The sequence below is a fragment of the Giraffa tippelskirchi genome, chromosome 13 (genome assembly GCF_054371585.1).
Source record: "Giraffa tippelskirchi isolate mGirTip1 chromosome 13, T2T-mGirTip1v1.2.pri, whole genome shotgun sequence".
NCBI lineage: Eukaryota > Metazoa > Chordata > Mammalia > Artiodactyla > Giraffidae > Giraffa > Giraffa tippelskirchi.
The window spans coordinates 15,288,169-15,294,175 of NC_137287.1; the positions used below are offsets into that span (position 1 = coordinate 15,288,169).

The following is a 6,007-nucleotide window of genomic DNA, read 5'->3' on the forward strand; positions in this document are numbered from 1 at the left end:
GCAGGCAGATTCTTAACCACCTGACCTCCAGGGAAGTCTGAAACTATGGTGTTCAGAGAGTGATGTTAAGCACTCACATTCTGGAGTCCAGACAACCTGGATTCACACCCCAACCAACATCTCTCAGCTTAGATTCCAAACCACAAAATGGAGCTAATAATGGTATCTTCAAGTTCAGGTTTTTTAAGCAAAAGCTTAAAAAACTTTGGTTTTCTGTTGGTTGCTCTCTTTGGTTGGCCCTTCAGTAAAACTTTAAAGAAAAAAAAAAAGGTATTTCCCTTGTCCCTTGTATAGTTTTTGGCTTAAATGAGTTGATGAATAGAAAGCATTTCGAATGCTGCTTAGAAAAAGGTAAGTGCTCAATAAAGCCAGAATTCAGTGTTATAATCATTGTTATGTTGCCTGGCTGACCATTCCTGGCATTGCAGGCCTCTCTTGTGGAGAAAAGGTCTCTAAGAACCTCTTTCTTTTTCTCTGTCCAGTAGACATTTGGTAAACAGAATGCTTCTTCATGCAGAACTTTGGAAGGTATTGTGGGGAATTCCTTGGTGGTCCAGTGGTTAGGGCTCCTATCACCTAATGGCCAAATTACAACCTGAGGGAAGGAAACAGTTGTTCCACAAGACGAGCTCTTTACTAGAGAGTAGATACCCATCCCTCCTCCTGCCTTATGAGCCTCAGTCCTTCCTTGCTGGACTGACTGGTAGCCACCACTTCTTCCCCTGCCCTTCACCATAATGAAGATTTGGTGGAGTAGATTGCCTCAGTTGTTTAGAGCAAAAAGATTTCCCAAGTGATCCTAATGACCTCATTGTTCACTAGAGAATCACTGGGGTGAGAAGAAGCTTTTTTCCCACAGGACATTCTTTAAATATATTTTATTGAAGTATAGTTGACTTATAATGTTTCAGGTGCGCAGCAAGGTGATTTAGTTATACAAATACACATATATTATTTTTTAAATTATTTTCCATCATAGGTTATGAGAGGAAGCTTTTTTGACCCTTGACTGAGTTAAGGAACTCTGTTACGTGCTTTGGTTACACCTGTTTCTCTGACTGAAAAACCCCATCTGTAAATACTGGTTTTTCCAAGACCCCAAGTCTGTTCCACCCCAGGCTTTTTCTATGTAAACTGATGGCACGTCCTCCTTCAGTCATTCAATCCAAAATCCTTAGAGTGATTCTTAATTCCTGTCTTTATCTCATATTTCTAGTCTTTTGGGAAATTCTTTGGGCTCTACCTACAAAATACATCCAGAATCTGACCACTAGTCACCTCTTGTGCCACCACTACCCTGGTCCAGACCAAACTGTCATCATCTCCTTCACACAAACATGCATTATTGCAGTTACCTTCTAGCAGATCTCCTTGCTTCCATCCTTGCCCCTTCGATTGGTTACCGATACTGCAGCCAAAATTGTTTTGTTTTGTTTAAGTTTTTTTGCCTCTCGGCTTAAGGGATCTTAGGAATCTTATTTTCCCAACCAGGTATTGAACACTTGCCCTCAGCAGTGAAAGCTCAGGACCCTAACCACTGGACCACCAGGGAATTCCCTAGAAGGGTTATTTTAAATATAAGCCACGTGATGGTACTCTTCTGCTAGAAACCCTGCAGTGGCTCCCTATTTCAAAACAAAAGCCAAGCACACAAGACCCTGTAAGATCTGCACTCTCTTGCCCCTCAATCTTTTCCCCCCACTCTCCTCCCACTCACATTCCAGCAACACTCTTCTCCTGGCTGTTTTTCAGTAACACCAGTCAGATGTTCCCTCTTGCCTTGGATGCTCTCCCAGATAGCCCACTGGCTTACCTTCTTGCTTCCTTCAATTCATTGTTCAGATCTCACTTTGGCACCGGTGTCCAAACTGGCCACCTATTTAACGATGTAATCTGCTCCCTCTTTTTTAAAAACATAATTTTATTTATTTAATTTTGACTGTGCTGGGTCTTTGTTGCTGCCAGGGCTTTTCTCTAGTTGCAGTAAGTGGGCTTCTCACTGCGGTGGCTTATCTGCTTGCAGAGTACGGGCTGTAGGGCGCAGGGGCATCAGTAGTTGCTGAGTTACTGAGCCACCAGGGAAGCCCCAACCTGCTCCCTTAACTTGCTCTACTTTTCCCCCATATTGCCTTGCCGTTATCTTCGTTAGAATACAAACTCCAAGAAGGCAGGAAACTGATTTGTTCATTTAGACCAGTGTCTGGCACCCGGCAGGTGCTCAATAAATGTTAAATTTAAACATTAAATCTCTATCTTCCTCGCAATACTACCAAGAAGTATAACTAACAATACGAGGTGGCTGTTGGACTCCCACTACCTTCTCCTACACCTAGGAGAGAAGCTATCTCGAACTGGAAACACCGAATTTTCAGTTCTCCAAAGCTCATTCTCTGCTGGCTCAAAAGTGTATGTCCCTAGCTCACCTTTTCCAACTTGGGCGAGATCCCGGAGCCTCAGCCCCAGGGTCAAGCCAGAGATTGTACTTGACTCTTCCAATCAGCCAATCAAAATCGCCGTCCTTTTTCTTCTTTTGCCCCTTAAAGGACCTCGTTTTCCGACTGGTTGTCCCAAGAGGGGCGGGACGAAGCGGATTTGGCAGGTGGGCGCCAAGCTAAGGCGGTTGCCTAGGTCACCACCCCGCATTCCAGCAGCCGGGAGGAAAATGGGCGGGGCGGGGAGCGGACCTCCCGCCCCTACCTACGATGGGGCCTGGGATTGGTTCGCAGCTGTCGGGCCACGCCCCCAACCCAACTACGCCTCACCCCAAGCTGGGTTTACGCGGGGACCTTGAAGACGCCTGCCTGGGAAGGGAACCTCAAAGTCCAGGACACCTAATCCTACTCCGCAGTAATAGCCCGGGCCTGACGCAGGGAGAGGTGCCTCTGCTGGCAGAACCACTACGATCACATTCATTCATGCTGCAGTGCAAGCCCGGAGGTCTGGATCCAGATCCAGTAAATTTCGAGAATACTGGCCGGGGCTGCACCTCTTCTAAACCGCTGTTAAAAGAGGGAGTGGACTCTAGGTGATCGACGAGGCTACCTCGATTGATAGGCCCTATTCTTCATGGAAATCCCTGGGCTCCGACTTCCTCTAATATAAATGAATAGGCATTGGGAAGCTACAGAACTGGGCCCCGCTCTGGCACTCACTAGTTATATCCTATTTCTAGGCCTGTTTCCGTACACTGAAGTGAAGGGATTAGACTAGATGTTCTCTAAGGTCCTTTCTAGTGTTCCTTACTAGCTGTGAAACAGCCCAAGTAGCACGTGTAAAGTTTTTCATAAAGGTTTGACCTAGTATATAAATTTTAAGCAAGTTACACTGCTATCTTCTCATCCTCCTTACATTCTGTACCTAGAAATTCCAGGAATGGAGAAAAAGTCTATGATGGCACCTAAAAAGAACATAGGGACTATCAACAGATACCAAAAAGGCTGATTGCCTGCCACTCAGGAGATAATGCTGGAGAAAAGGGTGAAATAATCTTTTAACCCCCTCATTTTACAGAAGAGAGAACTTGAGAGTAGCTGAGTCAGGCTAATAATAGGAGGAACCAGGTTTCCTGACTTGACTCCATGATTGGTCTCTTTACATGTTACAGTATTGGCAAAGGGAAGGCATAACTTTGCAAAAACAGGTAAAGAAATTGTTCACAGAAATAAAAGCAATTTAATTTGTAGCATTCCTCCCTTTCATTTACTTAGGTTTTCTCTCTTCCCGACATTTGAGGTGACTTTAAAAAAAAAGAATAGAGCAATAAAAAATAAAACAGGGCTTCTCTGGTGGCTCAATGGTAAAGAGTCTGGTTGCCAGTGCAGGAGACATTGATCCTGGAAGATCCCACATGCCAAGGAGCAACTAAGTCCATGTGTCACAACTACTGAGCCTGTGCTGTGGGGTCCAGTAACCCAACTATTGAGCCCACGTGCTGCAACTACTGAAGCCCGTGGACCCTAGAGCCTTTGCTCTTCAACAGGAGAAGTCACTATAATGAGAAGCCCTTGCACCAAACAACGAAAAGTAGCCCCCGCTCACTGCAACTAGAGAAAAGCCAGTGCAGCAATGAAGATTCAGCAGAAAAATAAATAAATAAAATTTTAAAAAACAAAACAGATGCAAATTATTTCTCTCTTCTGCTTTTCCTTTCTGTCACCTTTGTCTCCCCAAAAGAGCTTCTCAACTTCTAAAACCCACCTTTGTAAGACTCTTTGGTGGTCACCCACCCACCTTCCAATTAAAAAAAAGGCAGAAAAAAAAACCCAACTAAAACCAAAACCAATGCGGGCCATTTACACAAAATGTCCAGACCAGGCAAATCTACGGAGACAGAAGGTACATGAGTGAGTACCTAGAGTGGAGGGGGTCAGGGTGTGAGGGGTGGGAGTGAAAGGGCAGGGCGGGAGGTTGAGCAGGGGCTCAAGAAGTGACTCCTGATAGATATGAAGTTGATTTGAGGAGTGATGAAAATGTTCTAAACTTAAGGTGATGGTTGCTCAACTTTGTGTTTGGACTAACAATCACAGAATGGTCCACTTTCAGTAAGTGAAGTATACAGTATGTGAATTCTATTTCAATTCAGCTGTCAGAAGAGACATACCAAGAAAAGAACCAAAACAAACCAACATGTGCCTTTGCTTCTTCTCTAGGTTCTGTGTGTTTAATCCTCTTGCTCTGAGGGGATCTGGACCACTGTCCCGGGCCATCTGCCCCTGCAGATGTTCCCTGAATCTCCAAGTGTGTCACCTCCAGGGTTGCCCGCCTCCTGCCCCCACCTCCCCTTCACGCTCTGCGTGGCTCCCTATCATGCAAGGAAGCAGGCTAGTTCCCCTGACCACTTGCTCACCCACTGCCTCTACCACCTCATTTCATGGCCACTCTGGATGGAGTTGGCCAGACAAGGGAAGGACAGACAAGTCAGAATAGAGGTGAACCTTGCAGGAGATTGGAGAAGTGAGAAAGGATGTAGGGCAAAATCAGAAAGAACAAAGGAAGGTTGAGAAGGAAAAGAATCAACTTTGGGACTTCCCTGGTGGTCCACTGGCTAAGACTCCACACCCCCAAAGCAGGGGCCCTGGGTTCGATCCCTAGTCGGGGAATTAGATCCCACATACCACGACTAAGACCCAGCACAGCCAAATAAATATTTTTTTTTTAAAAAAAAGAATCAACTTCACCTCTCCTGGAAGTTGTTTTTTCTCCCCTCCTGGAATGCTTGAAGAATTAGCAAATAGCACCTGAGTTGATTTCCTCAGTCTAGATCGTTTTCTTTCTGGAGTTTTTGGAGGGAGCAGAAAACAGGCAGTTTTACCCATCTGCTTCCTGTCAGTTTTTTACATAAAAGCTCATCTTCTCAGAGAAATACTCCTGGCCTCTCTCTACAAAAGAGCAACAAGTTCCCTGATGAGGACACTTCCTAGTTTCCCTTCTCCACTTTGTTACTTTGTTTATGTGTTCCTTAGACTTTAACTTCTGAGAGGGCAGGTTTTATTTTAATTTAAAAATTTTCTTCGGTTGAACTGTGCAGCATGCGGGATCCTAGTTCCCCTACCAGGAATGGAACCAATGCCCCCTGCAGTGGAAGTGTGGAGTCCTAACCACTAGGGACCCCTAGGGATGTCCCTGGTGTTCTTTTTCATCTGTTTAAGTCCCTGGGTTCCTCAGTTAAAAACTCAGTTAAACTACACACAAAATAAAATTTACCATTTTAACTATACCCAAGTGTAAAGTTCTGTGGTATTAAATAAAGCCTCAGATGTTTGGAAGGAGCACAGTGCTAAGCTCAGAAGCCCTGGAATCAGCCCACATGGACTTAGCTCCTGGCTCAGCCTGTTACCGTGTGGCTTCAGGCGAGTTAAACAGGCATTAGAGCCTCTGCCATCTCTCTGTAAAGAGGAGATACAGTATTGATGCCATGACCCTAGTGGGGCTGGAAGGCCATGGGTGTGAAGCACGAGGCAGGGCTTGACTCGTGGGGAGCTACGGTACATGTGAACCATTGTTGTTA

The 6,007-nt window shown here is 45.2% G+C and overlaps 1 long non-coding RNA gene across 3 annotated transcripts in view; it reads right to left on the reverse strand.

Moving 5' to 3' along the window:
- LOC145531203 (uncharacterized) overlaps nucleotides 1-6,007 on the reverse strand; it is a 42,643-nt gene that overhangs the window by 31,881 nt on the left and 4,755 nt on the right. The window lies entirely within an intron of this gene.